Below are 24,252 nucleotides of genomic sequence, written 5' to 3' on the forward strand. Positions count from 1 at the left end.
TTCATTGGCTCCCAGTGGATGCAAGGATTAAATTTAAAACCCTCTGCATTGTCCACAAGGCTTTCTGGGGCCTGGGTCCAAAATTCCTTCAACCATCTCTCCGTAAATACCTCCCCTCTCGAGCCCTTTGTTCTTCTACTTCTTAATCCCTCAGGGTTAGTCGTTTTGCAAAGAAACGAGCTGGGGGTAGATCTCGGTCTTCGGCCAGTGCCTCCCTTTGGAACAGCCTCCCGCCACCTCGAAACGTGAGAAAAACCATCTCCGGTTGCAGAAACACCTCAAGACCTTCCTCTTTGTCTCTGCCTTTGACCCCCTTCTCCCCTGTTGATCTGTTTCTTCTCTTGGCATCGTGCACCTGGCCACCCTCTGTCATTCGGGCCCAGGTTCCTGCTCACCCTGCCACCCTCCTGCACTGCCTCCAGACCACCCCATGCACTAGGGTTATGTATATGTACCCATACAGTCCCCCTCCCACTTTTCTTCTGCACTTATCAGATATACCTTATATGAATAACTTTCACATGCCACTTGCTGGCTGCACTACTGTGGTTTATCGCCCTTATTTATTTATTCTGTTCTCTCCTCTGTTCCGCACTTTCCACTCCCCCCATCCACTTTCCCCCTTTTCCATGCACTAGTGTTTACGCTTTCTTAATGTCACTGAGCCTAGTAAGATCGCCATTTTTTTCTCTCTTGTTCCACTCCCTTTTTGCCTGGTCGTGCTCTGAAACACTTGCATATGAGCGCAATATAAATAAAATATAATTTAATTTCAAGTTCAAGGACTGAAAATAAAATATAGTGTGCTTGGAGGTCGAACTCAGTTGGCTTTGACACCTTCCTTAAGGAAAGAAGTGAAAGCGTGCCCTAATCGAACCTAATTTTCTGCCCTTACCACTAAAACAGAAAATAAAAAGTAAGGCATCCTGACCAATGCTTGAATGGTGGTTGGCTTCTGACCCACTATTAGGTTTCAAGAAAAGGGGTGCTTGGCCCAATTTGCTCAGTAACTAATGTCCCTTTCACCTCCACTTGCCTAGGGTTGGAAGTTCACTTGAAAGAAGCCCCTTTTCTTCCTGTGTTCTCTCTTTGTACTTGAAATCAATGTTTGTTCTCTTTTGGTTCCTCATACACTTTGTACAAGTCCTGAGATTCTTAGAAGCTGGACGTTCTTGGACTTGTAAATCTTGTTCCTGGTCATCACTGGGGGTTTACATTCCAATGATTCTTATACTGTTACCACTCTTCCCGTTGCATACCCCTCCATGGGGTCTCTGGCTTCACACCCCACGTTGGGTATTGCCTTTCTTTGGGCCAAGGATATTGCTAGGTCTGGAAAAGATCAGGTGCTAAGCTAATGTCGGGGCTAGCTAGCATTTTGGTTGTAGCACCCAAGCTTCTATCCAGGGCTACAACCAAAAAACCTGGGACTATATCCCCCTTTGCCCCCCCCCAGCAACGCCTCTGCTTTGGGCACCCTCCTGGCTATGACTTGTATCCTGGTTTTCACCCTGCCTCGGGGTCTACTGCTTTTTAACCCCCCTTGGGGTCATTCTGTTCCCATCCCACTTTTGGGTTGTTTGGGTCTCAAGGTCTGTCTCAACCTTTGCACTCGCCTCACAACTTCCCTAAGCACTGCAAGCTTTCTCTTTTCAGGGAGAGTTCTTCCAGTTGGGCGAGTTGGGTAGGTGGCGTGGTCTCCCTCCCTCGGTCTTCCTAATCTGTCGGAGTGATGCTGCCTTCCCATCGGTGCCCAGCAAGATTTTGGCTGTGGCATTGCATCTGTAGTTCAAGGGCAACAGTTCCCTCCGCTGAGCTTGTTGCGCCAAATCTTTCTCCGCTGCTGCAGCTTTCTTGCCTGGCACTCCGTGGCCTCAACTGCAGATCACAGCACCACATCAGGTGCCAGCTTGTCTTGTCGCTTCAGGTCACATCTCCTCTGAAAACCATCCTCCCGAGTGGCTCTGCAGGCCTCTGTTCCCTTCCAGCAATACAGGAGGGGGTTCTTCTTGTTGCAGGGGAGGGATTTTGTCCCGTTCTCCAGGTCTGTTTGAGGGCAGTGGCTGAAGGTCAAAAACCATACCAACCTTTGGTATATGAATTGGTAACTCTGTACAAATGCAACCCGTTAGGCGGAAACCTGTGCAGTTCCCTCTGGGACCACTGCAAAAGATTTAGGACTACAGGTGTTTGGCAGTAAACCCACTTGGTGGCAGTCTGCACCACACAGATTCACTGTTGGTAGCTGTGGCTGAGAAGTCAGACTTCTCTCAAGAAGAGTTAAGCAGTATGTGGAGTATACAAGATAGGGCAATTCTTCACAGTAAGACAAGCAAACACGCAACGAGGCTCAGTGTAAAGATATTAAGGTATTTATTTATAACAAAACATCTATCAAAAACACTATGGCACTATCACGGCAAATAAATCAAACACAATTACTCTACGAAGAAGAAACGATCAATCCCCCTAGCAATATTTCGACAAGTCTAGGTTTTACCGGCACACTTATTTACAGACAGAGGTGTATGCCTCAACCTAGATGGCACTCTAATATTAGTTAGGACGGGAGAGAAAAAAATAGGCAGGTTATGCAAGCAACACCGTTCAATACTTCACGGGAAAAAAATGCAAGGCAAGAAGACAAGAATCCCAATAGATCATAAAGTTCAGAGGCCAGGCCCACTCGGAGAGAGGCAAGGCGATATGTCCCAAAAGTCTCTAGTGGAAATGCGTTCGAGTCTTTGTGGCAAATTGTTATCGGCAGATTGAACCAGTTCAGAACAATACGGGAGAAAGCTTGGAGGCGACCCAACGGAAAGGAGAGGATTAAGATACATCACTCGAACCGATCGAAAGGGAAGCCAGGCGGGCACTGTACCTTGTTGTGGAGGGCAGCTCCGGCGGGGGCAGTTGTTCCTGGTGGTGGATGCACGTCGGGTCTTTGCCAAGAGTAGAGATGTTCTCGTCGTCGAAGAAAAGTGAAGTCCGGTGCACCACCAGGGAAGAGACCAGCCGCGGAGTGCTCCGTCACAAGGCACCACCTTTTGCTCGTGGTACAGGGGTAGTGGCTATCCGGTTGCCGAGGTGCGCTGCACGGGCAATTCGACCACTGCGTCCTGAGGCGAATAAAAAGCTAAGGGGACTGGTTGTTCCCACCAGTCAGGGGAAGAGACTCTCCGGCAGGGAGATCTCCTCTGTCGTCGGGAAGTGGCGAGTCGGTTCCGCAGGGCTCCACCGGAGGTGTCGTCGTGCAGGTCGGCTCAGCGTTACCCTCGTCGGATTCTTAGGTCCTGTGGCGACTTCTCAAGATCCAGTCCCAAAAGCCCTGCTAATATGCAGAAAACCCCCACTCATTCAGCCTAGCTGTCAATCAACACATGCTAAGTGGTGAGCGGGGAGGCTCACCACTTGGGCCAATCACTCCAGAGTGCGACCGGAGTTGGCAAGGCAACTCGGTCCAGGGTGCCTAAACCCCCTCCCACACCCCTGTGGTAACCCAGACAGAATGGCACCACTTTGGAGGGTCTCTGTACAGAGCCCGCCAAAAGTGGAACAAAGGGCTCAACCTTTGGTTTAGGAGTCACAGAGACGAACACAGACGCCATTTTAAAAACCGAGTTCTGGCAGAAAATACCATCCGATAAACTTATTTACGATAAGTAGACCGGTGGTACGTTAGAGATTAACGAGGAAAAGTATCAATCTCCAACAGTGGGACGAATCCCATGGGGTTATGTTCGGGGTCGAACATAACAAGTAGTTTCCACTGCCACCAGCCAAAACTCGACGAGGGGGGACGGGACAGTGCCCCCTCGAGTAACAGATCCAGGAGTAATCGAATTACCCCTACTAGTACGTCCACAATAAGATGGTTTGTACTAGTTCTGTTAGTAAATTTAGGTCTAGGAAAGCCAACGGTGACTTTACATGCCCGGGGAGACAGTCAGTCCCTGGGTATGGAGTCTATGGTGGGTGCCCGCTAGGACGCCCCGGTGCTACGGCACGTAGGGTGCGGTGTAACACACATAGAAAAACATATGAGACCCTATGGAGTAAAAGACCCCATAGCCCATAGAACACATGGACATTCAAAGGAATTACACACATACATGTCCAAGAGCGGAGCGGGAGAAAAGAGTCCCACTCTTGGCAGGAAGGAAAAAAACAAACTCCAGAAATCCAGCAAAGCTGCTGGGGGACTCACTAGGTTAGGAAATTCAGCCCAAACAGGGAATTCTCCCTACAACAACCAACAAATGCATTGTATTTCAGGGGCAAGGGAGGATAACACAACCTTATTCAGAAATTGCCTGTCCTCTAAGGGGGTGGAATCACCCCCAGTAGGATCCTGCTTACCATGGGGTTGAGCTTAGCAGGCTCACCTCCATAGTCCCAAAGGGGATGGATCCCAATATCTCTGGAATTGTCACAGTAGCAAAACACTTTATATAACTGAAAGGAATGCCCTGGTCACCTATAAGGCCCACAGATGGACAATTCCCGAGATGCGACACTCAAAATAGAAATAGTGTCCTGGGGACGCTGCGTGCGATGGCATGAGTAAGCAGGCCAGTCCGGTCCTACGCTCCCAAAATGCTGTCCTTGCCATTGAAACACCCACCGAGGCTGAGCGCGGGGACCCAGGAGTAAGAAAAGCTGGTGGAGGTTGTGCGGCAGGCAATCGTGCTAACATCAGGAGGAATAAGCCTGAATTCACAGCAGGAAAGTGAAGGGAGGCTGGGATGAGCACTTGGGAAAGTGCAGGCTAAAACGGCAGGAGGACCTGGGACGAGACTGACCGCTGCAGCATTGCTGCGAAGAGAAGGAGTGGGGTGGTCCCGGGTTAATTCTGCCACGCCCTAGCTGAAATAAGCTGTAGTGCAGAAGATCAAGTGGCGCAGGGGCTGGGCAACTGAGCCTAGAAAGTGAATGCCGGGTGGTGGGATTACGGGCAGAGCCTGCCAAGGCGTGGTGGACTCTGAAGTTCATGACATCCCACGCACAGTGAGATCACTCAATGGGAGTAGCACCACAGCAAGTGGAAAACAGCATCAGCTGGCTGGGAACATTCTACGGAGCCCAACAGCAGAGGTGGCACCTGACCGTGGAGAGGCTTACACTGCAGCAGAGGGACCCAGGAGGGTTTGCAAACAACTCTGGGTGGCTTTCATTCACAGCGACCTGAGGCCTGACTTCTCTGTGGATATCAGCCTTCCCCTTAATTGCTTGCTGGCCCCCTCCCCAGAAGAGGGGTCCAGGAACAGACTAGGCACTACAGAAGGTGTTAAGAGGCAAGTGACTGACCGCAGATTGTAGGTCCAGGGCAGGGGGGGCTGACGACGCCCTGGTTTGGAGCCTGGAGTGGAAGCCACCTCGCAGGGATCCTATAAATAAAGTGGAAAAGGAGCAGATTTTAAGAGCTTAGATCCCTCGGGCCCACTGCAATCATGAAAAAAGACAAAGCTAAACGGGGAGTTGGTAAGAAGGCGAACACACAGGCCAGGATGGATGCTTTCCCAGTTGCCAGCCCTGGGACACTGGGAGGACTGGCCGTGGGTGAAACAACCCTCCAGGTGAAAGGGGCAACAGGGAGTGATGACTACATGAAAGACATCCTGGAAGCAATCAAGGATGCAACAACAACCTTGGTGCGGTAAATTGAAGCGATTGGGGCAATGTGGGTCTACTGCGGCATGACCTCCACAAAATGTCGGGCAGAGCGGGAGAGGAGGAGAAAAGAATTTCTATTTGGAGGATGTCACAAACCCACTGAGGGGAGAGATCCACGCACTGACAAGACTAAATTAGCTTGAAACCGGGATGGAGGATGCAGAGGGACAGGCGAGAAGCAGCAATATTCGAATTAACTGCCTTCTGGAAAAGATAGAGGGTCCTTCCATGGAGCTCCACTTCTAAGGGTGGATGAAAAGTTGGGCTGGTCCACAGGAACTTCTCCAAAGACAGGGTGCATGGAATTCCGGGGAGGGTGCCGCTGCCTAGGGCCCCCCCTCAGACAAGTGATTGCCAAACTATTAAACCATAGAGATCAGGATTACATCCTCCATGTATCCCGGAAAGAAAGGACCTTTGGAAGCGAACAGAGCCAGGGTCGTCATCCTTCCCAATTTTACAAAGGTGGTCCAGAAGGCCAGAAGTTCTTTTGATGGAGTCAGAAGACTCCTCAGGGAGAAGGAGAAAATATGCCACAATTTCCCTGCAATGCTTTGAGTGATTGGTTCAGGACCCCCACAGAGACTAGGGACTGGGCAGAGGAAATCCACCAGAATAGGGACAGAAAACAGAAGGACCCCCAAAAAGAGCCAGAGCCCGGTGGGGGAAGCGGAGGACCCAAGCCAGAGGAAGGGCACGCCCCACCATAATTTAGCTGGACTTTGGGTAATTTGGGTCCCTGCCGACTACATGGGGTCTGGAGAGGTGGTTCTCCTACTTATGTGAAACGGAAATTAATTGGGACAGTCATGTATATATATGCTCAGGCCACATCGGCTGGATGAGAAGAATCAGGCCGGACTGAGTTGGATTGGAGTGACTGGAGCTCAGGCCCCACCTTTTCTTTATGTTTAGTCTGGTAGTCGCTCCTCCCGTGAGCAAAGCTAGGCTGTTTGATACGGGGCGATAGATGCTTCAAGATGGGTGGGGGGTACTTTTGGGTGCAGGGGTTGCTACAGTTGCATTGTTTACTACTAAGGCATATATAATTGAGGGGGAACACAATGGTTTTCCCATAAGCGATGGGGGATGACCACAGATGGGAGATCAAACGGCTCACGTGGAATGTCAACGGTCTGCATGATGAGATCAAAAAAGGGGTTGGTTCTGAAATACCTGGGCAGGCATAAGATAGACATCGCACTGCTACAGGAAACCCACCTGGAGGGCACCCAAGGTGGCGTTCTGGGGTGAGAACAGTACAAGATAGTAGAACATGCTGGGTATTAAAAGGGCTCCACAGGGGTGTCTAATGGTCAAACGCCCGCTTCCCCTGGAGGTGTTGGTCAAAAGGGACCTGGGGTGGGGGAGGGTGGGTTTTGTTATGGTAAGTAGGACTTTGTGGGGTGAAAGCATGATAGTGCTGAGTGTATATGCAGCCTCCCTCCCCGCCCCCCCCAAGAGGGTAATTTCTTGCCAAGATCCAGGGGCCACTGGTGCAACACGGGGCAGATCTTGCCATTGTGGGTGGGGATTTTAACAGTGTTATGTGTAGGGAGAGGGACAGATCAGGATGAGGAAGCGGGGTGGCACATCAGTCAGCCACTTCCTGCCTGGCAACATTTGAGGGTGCAATGTTTTTAGAATATACACCCACTGATCTTTCTATTATGGGTTGCATGCAACATTCTCCCGCATCGACTATATCTTTGTGCCATGTATAGGGGCATGGCATCTCTAATCATGCTCCCCTTGCTGTCAACATCAAGGGGCGGGCAGGGAATGGAGACAAAGTGCCTATCACCTGGGCAATGAGGAGATCCTATAAGGGTTGGCGGAAGGGACTGAGGCATTTTTTCACTCACAACTAGGGGTCAGTGGCGAGTAAGACCAAGATGTGGGAGGCTTACAAGACAGTTTTTTTACACTTAAAGATAATTTGGGCCCGGTCCGGACTAGGCTCCAATATGATGCCAAACACTGAGCTACTTTCTCCAATCTCTTTTAAATGATCACACTCGCTAGGCTTTTTTACATCGGACTGGTTCAGCTGAAGGTTCTGCATCAGGTGTATTCTAGGACAAGCTTACACACAATAGGGAGGGCAGAAAATGATATACCTGCTTGAAATGCAAAAGCAGGGTGGGGGATCCTTCTTTCATAGGATTTGGGCTTGCCCCAAGGTTGGGGTATACTGGGAAACAGACCTACACATCCCTATCCAAGCTGGAGGGGAACGAGATAACAAGAGATCCTCAGCTAGCCGTTTTGCATATTTTGGGAGAGGCAGTGAGCTCTGGGAAGGTGGGGGTGTCAAGCAACCTATTAGTACAGGGCTGACAGTGCCAAGTAGGGATCTAGCCACTCAATGCGTTATGGGGAAAATGCCAACGGTGTGTGCATGGAAGGAGGGCATGCATCATTGCAGGTCACTGGAGGAAATTGCACATAGACAGAGGAGGCCTCCAGAAATTCTGGAAGATAAGGTGCAAATGTGAAGAGGAAGGATGAAGGCGGGGGCGGGCAGAAAGATCAGTCTTGTAGGAATGGGTAGGAGGGAAGGGGGGGAGGTTTTGTAAATCATTGTAATCAAAGGGATATGTACTGTTATGATTGCATTGAAGGAATGCTCTGTCTTTTGGTTAGGTTTTATTTTTGTATGGGCTGTTCTAATGTTTTTGAATTCTGCTAGTGTATTAAAAATAAAAACAACTCTAAGAAATAATAAAATGAAATGGTGTCATGCATTTTTGGTGTCTGTGTGGCCCCATATTCATTAACAAGGCTTTTGCAGCAGTGGATTTGCATTTGTTGGTGATTCATTATACTCCTACCTAGATATTTGGCTCATCAGAATCCAGCCGTCTCCATAGCCCTGGCGCTCTGTCCATTACCTGACCCCTCAATTTCCTGTCTACCTTTCAGATCCATCAAAAATAAAAAATCATGAGTGCATTGACCTGGTCTTCTTACAGGGGTCTTGAGGGGACCTAACATCCCCCCATCACGTGTCTGAACAGTCTATTCTTCAGTCTATTTGGGTGCTGGATCTCCCTCTTGGGTAGGTGGTTTCCAGCTTGGGGGGCCATAGGCAGTGTAGCCAGGGACTGCTGTGGGCCAATCAGCAGCTTGACCCACTTCACTTGCGATGCAAAGGTGCAAGGTCTCCGACAATTGGTTGCTTCCTCTTCAGACAATCTCTAAGTTGGAGGAATTGCATGTTATTTCAGTCCTATTTTGCTGTACCCCTGGTCACTTTGACATGTCACTTCCTGCGGGTGATTAGTTTCCCCTCACTTGGCATTCTCACAAATACATTGTCTACCACATCAAAAACAGGTTGCCCTGTCAGTGTATTATTTGCTCTTCACCTTGTATGTTGCATCACATTATCATACACACCTCTGACTGCACCAGCCACTGTTCCCATCAATAGCAGTCAAAGACCAAGCATGAAATTGGTGGTGCTGTGCGTCATGCACTCATGTGGTGTGTTTTGATAGTGTAGCAGTGTCCTGATCAGTGCAAGCCTTCAGTGATCTCTTCTGCTTCAGCAAACTGCACTGTCTGGATGGCCCGACCATTCTGCTCACTTACGCAGCCACAATGGAGTCATCATCATCTTTTTGAGCCCCAGGCTTTTTGCAAGTCATTTGAATTATTGGCTATCTATTGGTGGTACCTCAGTTATGCCCCACTGGCTGAAAATCTTGACAAGCAATTTGGCAACATTGAGAAATTATGTGGACATGACCTCCCTGATGGGAAATCTTGGAGATCCGATTGCAGCGAGTAGATATGTTCAGGTCTTCATTTGTCCCTAAAAGTTGACAGCGACTCGATGCCAAACCCTTGCTGGGAGTGCAAATCCAAAAAAAAGGAGGTGGGGAAATTGCCCGTTGTCAGGAGCTGGCAGGCAGTGCAACCTTTGACAATTTTTTCCATTAGCTCATCCATTTTCAGGAACTAAATGTAGCTTCTTAGAGAGGCACTTGGTGGCCATGATTCACCTGTGGCCTTCATGTGTGATGCCCACTGTTCATTGTCACAGAAATGTTAGGACTATTTGGTTGTCCTTCAGGAGTGCTTTCATGGACACTCCTAACTTGGCACTGCCCACAGTTTATGTCATCCTAAAAACGCATCCTGTGGTGCAGGGTCATTTCTTTCCTCCACTGGTTAAGGGTCATTTCCTGGATAGCAGCGAGTGTCGGGTTTAGCAGATGTTTCTTGTACTTCCACTGTGGAGATAGTCGGCAACAGTGTGCAATGAATGGTGTAATTTACAAATCTTCCACCACCCTTTTTAAGGTGTGCCAACTTTGTCCCTAGTGTTGCATCAACTAGTTAGCAGGGTTGTGGTCTCAACCTGGTAGGTGGGTGACAGAGTTGCACATCACAGGATTCTGTCACTTCTCCCCAGGATAGGTGCCTTTCCCTGTGAAGCTAGGGAGGTGAGCCTGCTACGCAATACCCTCCCTTATAGGTAAAGGCAAGTGGGACCTCACTGGGAGAGACTCCCCCTTGGGGGACAAGGACTCTCAGTTCTAATGGGGAACTCACTGAGCCAGATGTACTTAACCCATCTTCAAAGACATCTACTGAAGAAAGACATAAAAGAAACCAAACATAATTTGCTATCGTCATCCAAATACTGTAATGGTGCCCATGAAGGAAAACTGGAGTCATACTGAGAGAAGGAAAACCAGAAGAAGAATAATGATCACAAATTAAATGAAATGGAAGGACTTCAATACTGCACTCAGGAAGTCTCGTGGCAGCGTGATAAGAAGAGGAGGCAGATCTCCCGCAAGTTTCAAACTGGCTCACAATGGTACACAGAAGGAAGCTTGGACAGGTAGTATCCGATGCAAATTAGAAGCTTAGGTTCAGCTGTGGATGCCTGGCATCGAAGAGGAGAAGCAAAGTACAGAGGGTAACAAGGTGTCCCTACCTTGAATGAGGAACAAGTGGTGGCGTGACCACGAACAAGCCGTGGTGGACTAACAGTCCATAAACTATGCCAACACAGTTTTGACAGAGAAAAAAATGAGCAAACCAAAGGAAGAAACGAGAGACACTATATGGAAAACTACAGAGAAACTGAAGAGCCAGCCTGACAAGCCATCCAGCGGGTCCCACACTGTGGTACCAGCTGGTGACATTATCCCTGAAGAGCTCAAGTAACTGGGAAAGTGGGAGACCTGGGAGGGGGACCAAAGATAATAATTGGAAGATTCATACTCGTCCCAGTCAAAAAAGGGTATGGAATGCATGAGAAGAATGATGGTCATTAATGGGATGCTCATACTTGTTCCAGTCAAGATACAGTATCAAGAGTGCGCGAAGAGAGTGAGAATCATTACTGGAACATTCATACTCATCCCAGTCAAGACAAAGGGTGGACAATTAATAAACCTTTAAGTCTGAATGGATAAAAAAAAATAAAGAACCAAGGGATAAGACAAGAGTATAAAAAGGATGGAGCGGTCCAGGAGGAAGTCAATTTGTTTAGACAGGATGTGCGGAAGCTGGCAGAGCGCACTGGAAACCTGGAAAAGGAGATGGCCCCAAACACGGCGGCATGCGCAGCCCATGGATTGGAGCTCCATGCCCTCGTGCAGCGTGTGGGTAATCTGGAGAACAGGGCCGAGGAGGCGGAAGGGCGCGCTAGACGCAACAACATTCGCATTGTTGGACTGCCAGAAGGAATGGAGGGGCCTAATCCAACAGATTCTGACCCAGGGGTTCGCAGTTGAGAGGGCACATAGGACCTTGACAAGAAGGCCTCCACCGGGTGCACCCCCGTGGCCGATGATCGCAAAGATCTTGAATTATCGGGATCGGGAGAGGATACTCGAATTCTTCCGGAAGGGAGGAACGATAGAAAGGGGGCCGGCGAAAATCACGGCGTACGCGGACTATACTTTGCACGTGCAGCGTAGCAGGATGAACTTCGGGGCGGTGAAGAGGAGGTTGAGAGAAGCCGGCCACCGAAATATGTTGCTTTACCCGGCCAAACAAAGTGTTTTATAAGAATAAAACTCTTCTTCTTCGAGACGCCGGAGGACACCATGGACTGGCTGGACATGCAGGGTCGCCCTCAGGAACCGGATATCCAGTCGAGAGCAGCAGAAGAAGTTAAGTAGCACGTAGCTGGGCTATCCCTGGCAACATAATATAAGACAATGGGACTAGAATTTGGTATTATATAAAACTGATGGGGTATGTGTTGCAGCGACATAAGCTGGCAAGATCGTTATAAACTACAATTCTAATCGGATGAAGACATTGGGACTTGAATATAGTGTTAAATAAAGTGCGGTGGGAATGGGTTGCAGCAAAACATGTGCTAGCAGGATCCGAGGGATGCAACCATCCTAATTAGTTGAATGAGAGCTCCGGGAGACAATCCTTAAACCCCTTAGTAGTACATTTAGCTAGGTCACTGTTAGATCAGTGACGCCCCGCAGGGTCCTAGCCTTCGATTTCAGGACAGGACCAGACTTGGGTGGGCCTGAAATCCAGGGATGGAGCTGGGCATTTGTTGGGGCTGGGTAGGGTGGGGAACGGGAACGGGTTGTGTGCGGTGGGGAGGAGTTTGGGAAAGGGTAGAAAGGGAGGTTTTGGGAAAGAGGGAAGGGGGGGAATGTTGAGGGAGGGAGGGCTAAGAGCTGGACAATGGGTCATCAGGGTAGATTCTGGAGGGGAGGGGAAGATGGAGGGGGAGCACATCGAGTAGATGGCGTCGGGTAATCTCACAGTGGTGACCTGGAACGTGCGGGGTCTCAATAGCTATTTGAAACGCAACAAAGTGATGATGTACTTAAAGAGGATGCGCATTGACATAGCCTTGCTGCAGGAGACCCACCTCACCAAGGAGAAGCTGGAGGTGGTTAGGAGGAAATGGAATGGGAATGTCATAGGTGCCACATACTCGTCATTTGCAAGGGGGGTGATCACCTGGGTGGCACTGCATGTGCCGTTTCGGTTGCTTAGCTCGACAATAGATCCAGAGGGTAGGATGGTGGCGGTGGCAGGGATTCTGGAAAACAGGGAGGCGAACATTGTAAATTTGTATGCCCCTAACCACGATACAGCTGCATATTTTAGGTCCTTATATAGGAAAATTAGTCCCCTGGTGAGTGGCGCAATGGTTTGTGGAGGGGATTTCAATTGCACCCTAAACCCCAGGATTGATAGGTCAGATGCCAAATCAGGGAAGCCAGCGCCAGCAGCTAAAGCACTGAGGACCCTATTGATAGACCTTGGTCTGGAGGACGTGTGGAGAAGGTTACATCCAATGGATAGGCAGTATTCGCACTACGCAGCGCCGCACGACCTGCATACAAGGTTGGATTACGTGTTTGCTGCAGCGGAGATAGTAGGAGAAATGGTGGGGGCCGAATACAAGGCTAGGGTATTATCCTACCACTCGCCTTTAGTTGTGGAGTGGCAGCACCAACCCCCCCAGAGCGCGTATCCCGACATGGAGGCTCAGAACTGAGGCCCTACAGGATGTGGAATTTTGAGAGGACCTGAGGGTGGCTATCGAGGAATACTTTGAAATTAATACGGGCAGTGTACGTTCTGTGGTAACGGTATGGGAGGCATTTAAGGTGGTGGTGCGTGGGATAGCCATATCAAAATCTAAAGGGCTCCAAGGGGGTATCGAGCGGGAATTGCTGGAAACGGCAAGAGAGCTGGAGGGCCTTACTCACAGTGTGGGGACCTCCCGTGAGGACAGCGCTAAGACAAAAAACGTACAATTAGCGTGTATGGAACTCTGGGATAGATTATGTAAATTAAATTATAGGAAATATACAGAGAGGTTACATGCTGGGGGGGGATAAGCCAGGTAGATTGCTGGCCTGGTTATACAAAAATGAGACCCCCCCGTTCAGTGATCAGAGAGGTTAGGGACGTGGAGGGTCGTACTTATAACACTCAAGAAGGGGTTAATGGGGAGTTCCTCAAGTACTACAGATGTTTATATGAGGACACAGGAGAGGATATGAGCCAGGAAATAATAGAGGATGTGGGGCTGCCGCCCACCTTGGATGACCTAGAACGTGCAGATCTGGACGCCTCCATCACTGTAGACGAACTAGAGGAGGTGATCCAACACCTTCCCACGTGTAAGGCGCCCGGGTCGGATGGGTTATCCAGTGAATTTTATAAAGCATACAAGCAAGAGCTACTCCAGCCGCTGCTGGCTATGTTTAATGAAGCCTATGAGCAGGGGGAACTGCCGGCGTCCCTCCGCGAGGCGGTGATCATCCTGCTCCTGAAACCAGGTAAGCCGGACACGGAATGTGGGACGTACAGGCCATTGTCCATGCTTAATCAGGATATCAAAATACTCACGGTAGTGCTAGCTAACAGACTAAAGAGGGTTATTGGCAAGCTGATACACTCAGACCAAACGGGTTATGTCCCAGATAGAAACATCACAGATGACCACAGGAGGCTGCACCACATTATTGATCAAACTAGAGAAGACTCGGGAGGGATGGCCATCTTGTCGCTGGACGCGGTGAAAGCCTTCGATTCAGTGAGGTGGCCGTGGTTAAAGGCGACCCTGAAGGGGTATGGAATGGGACCTGTATATACTAGATGGGTCCAGCTGCTATACAGCTCCCCGGTGGCAAGCGTTAAAACCGGCCCTACAATTTCAGACAAATGGCAACTCAGCAGGGGGACCAGACAGGGTTGCCCCTGGTCACCTATGTTATACATCTTGGCATTAGAACCGCTAGCAATATGCCTGTGGCAACAATACGGGGAGATTGGGATTCGCACGACGGGGGGCACGCACCTGATATCATTGTATGCAGACCATATGCTTCTTTACCTGTGCTACCAGGAGGAAAACTTGCAATATGTGCTAGAGGTGATGGATCGTTATGCCACCCTTTCGGGCATATCGGTGAACCCCAGGAAGTCTAGCATGTTCCCCTTGGGAAGGTACAGGGGCACCCCATCGGCGGAGCTACCTGTCCTGCGGATACCCTGGCAGACCATGACATTCAAGTATCTGGGTGTGAATATTTATCATGAGATAGAGATGGAACACAGACATAATACTGTGAAAGCGATTGAGGGTATTAAGAATAGCATGGTGTTCTGGTCTAGGTTACCCCTGGCCATGATGGGGAGAGCAGCCCTGCTCAAGATGGTTGTTTTGCCCAGACTCTTGCACTTTTTTGTGAATGTCCCATACCTGATCCCCAGACGCTTCTTTGTGAGACTCCATGGCATGTGCAGGGGCTTCATATGGGGCAACTCCAGGAATAGGGTGGCCCTGTGGAAGCTGCAGAACACTTGCGATAAGGGGGGCATAAACCTTCCAAACTTTGAATTGTATTTGGCGGGACAGTTGTTGTACGTGGCCAGGTGGCTGTCTGCGGAGGACTCGGCGGAAGCTAGGCTTTTGCGGGGAGACTTAGTCCCATACTTCCTTAGAGAGACAGTGTGGATGCATAAAACTAAAATGGTGGAGAGGGGGAGACTATTGGAGTTGGGCTGGGCAGTTTGGCGCAGAGCATGGAAAATGGTGGGCGACCCGGACCAGTTCTCTTTGCAGGTCCCGCTGGTTGCCCTATGTGGTGATGACCCCCAATTGTTCGAAGCAGTCCGCAGATACTGGGAACCGGTGGGTCTAGCCACCCTTGGAGATTTATTGCAGGGGGGGGGTACTGGAATTTTGGAGGTTGCATGAGGAAACAGGGGTTCATAGAGGGCAATATATTACATACATCAGGCTCTTGAAACTGGTAAGGGGGAGGTAGTAGCCTGAGACGGTGCTGGCGGAAGAACCTGATGCCACTCTGGAAATGATGTACGATGTCTCAGAGGGAGGACACGAACTATCTAGGATATATGAGCTCTTAAGAGCAAAGGTTGAGAGGGAGCTATTCCAGCTGAGGCATGATTGGGAGGAGGATATTGGAGAATCCATGACCAATGGACAATGGGACAGAGTACAGAGGTACCACCAAAAGGTGTCTCGGAATGCGAGACTCCAGCAGACCCAGTTGTATGTCACCCACAGGGCCTACCTGACCCCTGGAAGAATAGCCAGGTTTGGAGGCTCAGCTATACAGAAATGCCCTAGGTATGGAGAGGTGGAAGCAGGGTTTCTGCACAGGTTATGGGCTTGCCCAGAGGTGCATAGATTCTGGGAAGAAATAAAGACGAAAATGGCCAGTGGGGGTGTGGTGCTGGACGTGGGGTCTGCTGGGGCATGCATGCTTGCGAATTTCCCCAGGCCACGTAACTAAGCATATTAACAAAACGAAGGACCTGGCATTTGTCCTGGCCAAGTGCAGGATTGCAATGAGTTGGAAGGCAGCCCATAGGCCTAGAGTGGAGATATGGTGGGCGGACCTCTTGAGATGGGCAGAAGCTGAAACTGTGGTTTGGTTTGAAGCTGCCACTAGAGGGGGAGAAGAGGAAGTGGGCCCCCTGATAGCCTGGAGGCAATTGGTGACCTCGTTGGCTACACCTCGCCAGGTCAGTCATGAAACAGAAGACTCGGATGAGTCAATAAGCACTGAGATTCCCGAAAATGCTCATGAAGATGACTCATGTTACGGCTCGAGTTTGGGGGGAGGGAAGGGGGAGGACGGGAAATGTATAACGTTTTGGTTTGTTATTGATTATGAACGTCCTCAAAGTTGTAATGTTTGATATGTTGTCATAAAATAATAAAAACAAATTAATTTCTTTTAAAAACAAGAGTATAAAAAGGAGAGCAGAAGTAGTAAAAAAGAAAAGATACTTGAAACCTGTAAAGATCCAGTGTCGGAACTGTGGGACTAGATAAAAGTAGTCATCAAGAACTACTAAAAGATCCAGTACTGAATGAATGTGGTGAAGAACCAGCTCACAGGAGAAGGGAGTAATTATCCTGTGCTTTTAATAGTGGTAGGGTAGTTTTGGACAGTGGAATGATCTTGATTTGGACTATTACCAATGAACACCTTTCTTTAGGGCTGCAACACCGTTAGTAGAGGGAATGTAAGGAGTTTTACACTTTTGATTTAATAAATCAACACCGAGATGGGAGATCAGAATCCGTATCCGTATCCGTATTTTGGCCCGCTACAGCTTGTAGGTGGATGCTCCATCCCTCTTGATCCTTGTGGGCGTTGGGGGTGGGGCATCCCAAAGAGTGACCGGAGCACCTGTTGCTCATTTATAAAGGTGAACTTAAAAGAAGTGGTGAAGTGCTCATATGGATGCCAGGCTTTCGGTCACCATCTGGGAGTAGGATGCTCATGTGGGTGGTAGAGCTCTACTGGCGGACAACACAATGGTGAGCAATCTCGCTGGGTGTAAAGACTGAAGGGGGGTGTCTGTACTACTTCTCTCTATATGGCAGAGGAGAGGCACAGAGGACCCCAGCCAGGATTCTCTATTATTGGTACGTGGTCGAGCAATCAAGGCCTAGCTTCTCAGGAGGTGATGCAGACTGGTTCTTAAGTACAGTGTAGTCCACAAGCCCCCACCAAGGAATGTCCACATTGTATTACTGAAAACACAGTCTTTATATAATTAATATTCAAGATTATGTACATTATCACAATAACGCACTTTGTGCTCAGAAAATCTACAAGGAACAAGTTACTTACCTGTAACTGTTGTTCTCCAGCATGGGTCTGGCATGGATTCACATGCTCATGAATATTCCCCGTCGTCAGGCTGGGAATCCTCGGTAAAGAAAAAACCAGTATCAGTTTCGTTTCTGATCTGTCTTTCGTAGTAATAACCAATCACTGGTCTCTGCGTCATACTGACCACAGCCAATGACTGCCCTCTACCTAAGCACCGCCTCTGGCAGCCATCTTCAGATTTGGAAGCACGTGAAGTGGCAGTATGACCAAGTGAAGAGCCGCAGAGGGGTAGGCGGGAGGGTTCGCATGTGAATCCATGCCAGACCCATGCTGGAGAACAACAGTTACAGGTAAGTAACTTGTTCCTTCTCCAGCATGGGGTCTGGCATGGATTCACATGCTCATGAATAAAGAATACATAGCAGTACACACATGCACAACCACGGGAGGTGGCAAAGGCTCAACATTAAGCATCACATCAACTCAACATTAAGCATCTTACCTCCTCACCAGGCTCACCTCAGGCGAACAGGTTGCGCAGCACTGCTTGGCCGACCCTGGACTCCTCCCTGGAATCCCGGTCGACGCAGTAGAATTTCGTGAAGGTGTGCGTCGACCTCCACGTAGCAGCCCTGCATATGTCCAGCAGGGGCACACCAGATAGGAACGCCGTGGTAGCTGCGATCGCTCTGGTGGAATGGGCTCTCGGACGGCCAGGCAGCGGTCGGTTTGCCAACCGGTGACAGTACATGATACAGCCGGAGAGCCATCTGGAGATGGAAGCCTTCGAGAGAGCCTTCCCCTGATTGACAGGTCCAAAGTTCACAAAGAGTTGTGACGTCTTCCGAAAACCTTTCGTGCGGTCCACGTAGAACTTCAGCGCTCTAGCTACATCCAGCGAGTGCAAAGTCCTCTCAGCCGGCGACGAAGGCGACGGGAAGAACACAGGTAACACCAAGGGTTCGTTGAGATGAAAGTCCGACGGTACCTTGGGCATGAAGGAGGGGTGCGTCCTGAGCACTACCCTCGTGTCGTGGAAAGTCAAGTACGGTGCCTTGCAGGAAAGGGCCTGGATCTCTCCCACTCGTCGTGCGGAGGTGATGGCCACGAGAAAAGCTGTTTTCCACGATAGAAACTTCAACGGGGCCGAGTGCAGAGGCTCGAACGGAGGTCCCATGAGTTTGGTCAGTACCACGTTGAGCTCCCACGCCGGGGCCGGAGCCTTCACCGGCGGGAACGATCTGAACAGTCCCTTCATGAACTCTTTCACCAGACGATGAGACCACAAGGACGTCCGGCCCGTGGTTCTGGTGTATCGGGAGATCGCAGCAAGATGAATCTTGATGGACGCGTGTGCCAGACCAGCTTTGGCCAGCGTCAGCAGGTACGGCAGCACTTGGGGAGCCGTAATCCGTAGAGGGTTAATCTTCTGTGCGTGGCACCAGACAGAGAACCTCTTCCATTTGTGTCCGTAGCATTTAAGAGTCGAGGACGCCCTGGCCTTTGCAAGAACCTCTCTGCAGTCGGCCGGTATGTCGTATCCTCCAAACTCTAGCGCTGCAGGAGCCAGGCCTGCAAGTTCAGCGACTTCGGGTCGTGGTGGAGGATGGCGCCTCCTTCCCTGGAGAGTAGATCCGCGTCCGCCGGCAGCTTGATTGGCGGGGACGCCGACAAGTCCAGAAGGTCCGGGAACCATATCTGCCTCGGCCACGCAGGTGCGACGAGGATCATCCTGCACCGTGACCTCTTGAGCTGGTTGACGAGCCGGATTAGCAGAGGCAAGGGAGGGAACGCGTAGAGGAACAGGCCCTCCCAGGGGAACGAGAAAGCATCGCCCATGCTCCTCGTCTGGGGAAACCTGCTGGCGAACCTCCGGCACTTGGTGTTCGTCGCCGTCGCGAACAGGTCGATCTGGGGTGTGCCCCACCGTCGGAAGAGGCGATCCACCAGATCCTGCCGTAGTTCCCACTCGTGGCACGAGCGCAGCTCCCTGCTGAGTGAGTCGGCGATGGTGTTTTTTATCCCTGCCAGATGAAACGGCACCAGAAGAATCCCTTGGGCGACGGCCCAATGCCACAGGTCCTGCGCCTCCTTGGACAGCGCTGGGGACCTGGTTCCGCCCTGTTTCCTGATGTAAAACATGGTGGTGGTGTTGTCGGTGAAGATCCTCACCACCTTGCCCTTGAGGGACGGAAGGAAGGACCTGAGGGCCCAAAACACTGCACGGAGCTCCAGGACGTTGATATGCAGGGACTTCTCCGTCGGGAGCCAGAGTCCCCTTGCGTGCAGATTTTCGGTGTGCGCTCCCCACCCTTCTAGGGAGGCATCCGTGGTCACAGTCACCTGGTGGGCTGGGGTCTGGAAGTCCATGCCCGCCGTCAGATGCGCGCGGGTGCCCCACCACCGTATCGCTCGTCGGAAACTCTCGTCGAGCTTGATCCTTTCCTCGAAGCTGCCCGTCGTCTGGATCCAGCGCGCATCCAGGAACTCTTGCAACGGGCGCATCCGGAGCCTGCACATGGGAATGAGGTAGATGCAGGAAGACATCATCCCGAGGAGGGACTTGATGGACCTCACCTTGGCCGCGTCGGCCACCAACATCCGTTGCACCTTGCCCAAGATGGTCCTGGTCCTCTCCTCCGACGGGGAGGCCAGAAGGGACACTGTGTCGAGCCTCGCTCCCAGAAACAGTGCGACTTGCGCGGGCACCAGGTGGGATTTGGCGTAGTTCACGGAGAATCCCAGGTCCGTGAGGAGTTGGACGGTCCTTGCCGTGTGGACCACGGCGAGCTCCCTCGTCTTGGCGCGGATGAGCCAGACGTCCAGGTAGGGGTAGACGTGAATCCCCTCGCGGCGCAGCTGCGCCGCCACCGGTGCGAGGCACTTGGTGAAAACCCTGGGTGCCGACCGCAGTCCGAAGGGAAGGGCTTTGAACTGGTAATGACGCCCTTGGACCACGAATCTGAGGAATTTTCGGTGCCCCTTTAGGATGGGAATGTGGAAGTAGGCATCCTCCAAATCCAACGACGATAGGAAGTCTCCTTCCTCCAGCTGACCCAGGACGTGCTGGAGGGTGACCATCCGGAACTTCTGCGCCTTGATGAACTTGTTCAGGCGTCGCAGGTCCAGGATGGGGCGCCATCCTCCCGTCTTCTTCTTCACGAGGAAGTAACGCGAGTAGACTCCGGAGCCCCGAAGCCTCTTTGGGACGAGTTCGATGGCGCCCTTCCTGAGCATCGCCTTTACCTCCAGGAGAAGTTGAGGGACGTGAAGTTCTTTCCTGGCCACGGGGGGGACGCGCGGGCACCTTCTTTGAAACTCGAGCGCGTGGCCCCGGGCCAGGGCGTCCAGCACCCAACGGTCGGTGGAGATGGACTCCCACACGCTGACGAAGCCCGCCAGCCGGCCTCCCACCGGGGTGCTTCGGTGGGGGCCCGACCCCACGGCCGGTTCAATCCTGCTTGGACGCGGCCTTGCCGCCTTGGCCTCCTTGGCGACGACGGCGGGGGCCGCCAGACTTGCCTCGTCCTCTGTAGGCCTCTTGCGACGACGAGCGGGCCGCTTGACGGTAGGAAGCGAAACCGCCGCCGGAACCTTTGGAGGCGCCCTTGCCTCCGCCGCTCCGAAAGGGCGTCCGCCGTTGCTGCAGCACTCCAAGGGCCCGGGCCGTCTCAGTATCCGCCTTGATGGCCTGAAGGGAATCGTCCACTGTCTTCCCAAACAGGTTGTTCCCGTCGAAGGGCATGTCCAGGACCCTGTTCTGGACGTCCTGCCGAAAGTCCGTAGCCTTGAGCCATCCGCGACGTCGAAGGCAAACGCCGTTGCCCATCTGGCGGAACCCAGTGTCGGCGATGTCCGTCGCCACGGTGATGGCGTGGTCCGAGGCCACCTCACCTTCCTGCAGGATCTCAAGGGCCTCCGCCCTCTTGTCGTCCGGCAGAAAATCCAGCAGGGGAGCTATCTTGTACCAGAGTTCCCTGTCGTAGCGGGCCACGATAGCCAAGGCGTTGGCCGCTTTAATCGTCGTCGCCGCCGACGAGATGACTCTGCGTCCCATGGCATCCAATTTCTTTCCCTCGCCGTCCGGCGGGGAAGTCGACGTGGAGGCCGCACCCCCCCCCGCTTTCTTCCTGGCTGCCGCGGAGACGACGGAGTCCGGGGTAGGCTGCGCCCGGAGGCATAGGGGGGCCGAGTCCGGGACCCGGTACTTTTTCTCGTACCGGTCTCTTTTCGCTGGCGTCGTGGAAGGGTTCTTGAGGAGGGAAAGGCCCTCATCCCAAATGTCGTCCAACAGAGGCACTGCGAGGACCGTCTTCCTCTTGGTCTCGCGCCGTTGGTAAAGGAAGCCTTCCTTTTTCTTCTCCTCAGGGCAGAGTTGGAAAAGCTCGGATGCCCTGGCGATCATTGAGTGGAACGATCCAATCTCGTCGGGCGGAGAAGCCCTGGGGGGAGGCGACGACGGAAAATCCTCGTCGTATGCCTCGTCGTCCGTACCCGTCGCTGCCGTGTCAGTCCCCGTATCATCCCCTCGGGTGGACGGGGAGGAGGGCTGGACGGGGCGCGATGGTTGAAAAGGAGGCGGTGGATGGATCCTTCTTTTCTTGGTAGGGGGAACACCAGAAGGTCCCGGTTCTGGATCCCCCGACGGGAGAGGTTCCTCCGTCGGTAACGGTAGTCTCGTCCTTATCTCGGAGCATAAGGACTGTATAGCCAACAAAATGGCCGCTGAGTTGTCTTGCGGCGCTGGCAGAGGGGAATCCGACGGGCGAGCAGGGGCCCCGTCGGTATCCTCGACGATGTCGTCGTCGTCACCTGCGTCGGGGCCCATTCCGACGGGCTGGTCTTGTTCCACGCCTAGGCCGTGGCTTAAGACCTCGATCAGTTCCTCTTCTGAGGTTGAGGCCGAATCTACGACGACGCCCTGCCCCCCCTTCTTCCCCACGGAGGGTTTCACGGGGGTCCTATCGATGGGCACGAAAGAAGACTCCCTCCGAGGAGGCAGGGAGATTCTGGGCCCCGAGGCCGCCACCACTGGTGCAGCCTCCACAGGCTGGGCCAGGGCCGCCGCGACCGTTTCGATAGAGGGCTTGGTCGAATGGATCAAGGCCTTCACCACCTTAGGTGCGCTCACCGCCTTATCCTTGAGGGAGGGGGCACTGCCACGCTCCTCCTCTGCCTTAGAGCTCGACCGGGGTCTCTCCAGGAGCTTCGCCGGGTGCTCGGCCTTCCTCTTACCCGACCCAGAGCGTTGGCTCGTGGTTGATGGTGCCGGGGAGGGTGCGCCCTGCCTGGCGCCCGTAGAGCCCGACCGTTCGGCGCTCCCGGTGCCAGCGGACTCGCGGTGCTTGGCCTTATGTTGGGCCCCCGTCGCCGGGGCGCCCTCAAAGGTCTTAGAAGACCGCTCAGATTTCTTCTTCTTCTCGCCAGACGGGCTCTTACCCTCCAGCCAGCTGGCGAGACGTTGATGGCGGTCCTTCATGGTCCGTTCCGACATGTTGCCGCAAAACGCACAGTCCTTCTCCACGTGCGTCTTGTCCCCATGAAGGCAGTAAAGGCAGAAAGAGTGTTCGTCCTCCTTGAAGACGTTCTGCAGCTGGCATCCAGGGCAGGCCCTGAACAGCTTTCCGGGCGTCGAGCTTCCCTTCTCCTGGGCCATCTCCGAGACCGGGCCTGAGAAGCTTCTGGAGTCCTCCGAAGTGTAGCTCGACGAAATCTTCACCCTTGAGGGGCACAGATGAATCCGACACGGGTCCCCGTTGATCGGATGTAGGATCGGTGGAGCTTGAGGCTCTTTTGACCGAAAGAATCGAAGTTTTTGTGAAAAAGCGCGAAAAAATAGCACTAACGCTCGAGAGCAATAGCACGAGGATCCCAACACATGAACGTGCGGTAAAAATCTGAAGATGGCTGCCAGAGGCGGTGCTTAGGTAGAGGGCAGTCATTGGCTGTGGTCAGTATGACGCAGAGACCAGTGATTGGTTATTACTACGAAAGACAGATCAGAAACGAAACTGATACTGGTTTTTTCTTTACCGAGGATTCCCAGCCTGACGACGGGGAATATTCATGAGCATGTGAATCCATGCCAGACCCCATGCTGGAGAATGGCAAATATATACAGTTTTAAAGTGGTACCACCATTATTATCAGATCTCATTAAAGTGCATCAACTATACTCTGGTTAAATGTTGCACATCACTTAATAAAGGCAACCAACAATAGAGATAGGAGGAAAGCAGTTGGTTAGAACAATTGGCAGAATACTGGCCCCTACCCCTGGACACAGTTCCATGTGGAGATCCCCCTACCACCTGGGCAACCTGTAAAATAAAGAGATATAACAAGCCCAGTCCATATATTGTTCTACAAGTCTTATTACCTTCTATAATGTTTCTACCCCCCGCAATGTTCCTGGTGGAGCAGACTTTTTCTAAGAAGTGTCGATGGATCCTTGAGTGACTCCGTTTAATGCAGGAGCCACCAATCGTCGAGAGGCGTCGAAGAAGGTGAACTTGGCGTCAATGAAGAGTTAGAGGGTGCCGAGACCACGGCGTCGATGCAGGTGGTGCTCGTCTGCAACATCCTGTAAGGATGAGGTGTGCAGGGCACCTTAGCGTTGGATAGTTCAGGACCACAAAGAATTTCTGAAGAACTGTGGCCCAACAAGGGCGTCGAGTCGTCGAAGTCTGTGGTCTTTGGGTGGCAGGAAACCCACTGGCGGATTATCCTCGGCGTTCTCGACTTTCTCCGGTGGGACAAAGCGGTTGACAGTGCGGACAAGGGAGTCCTTCGATTCAACAGTTTTAGGCAAGGGAGCGGGCGGCTCCGGTCGTCGGCAGCACAGCATCAAGCAGTCCCCTCTTCTGGGCAAACCGGCTTCGACGGGCCTCCAGCGGTTACAGCAGATTTGCGAACCCTGGTCGACGACAGTGGACGGAATGTCTGGTGCTGATCTTCGTTC

The 24,252-nt window shown here is 52.0% G+C and overlaps 1 protein-coding gene across 3 annotated transcripts in view; it reads right to left on the reverse strand.

Annotated features, from left to right (window-relative positions):
• The window catches only part of IRAG2 (inositol 1,4,5-triphosphate receptor associated 2), a 2,448,326-nt gene that overhangs the window by 1,931,146 nt on the left and 492,928 nt on the right, over positions 1–24,252 (reverse strand). The gene's annotated exons all lie outside the window — the stretch shown is intronic.

The sequence above is a fragment of the Ambystoma mexicanum genome, chromosome 12, assembly GCF_040938575.1.
Source record: "Ambystoma mexicanum isolate Mex_15411 chromosome 12, UKY_AmexF1_1, whole genome shotgun sequence".
NCBI lineage: Eukaryota > Metazoa > Chordata > Amphibia > Caudata > Ambystomatidae > Ambystoma > Ambystoma mexicanum.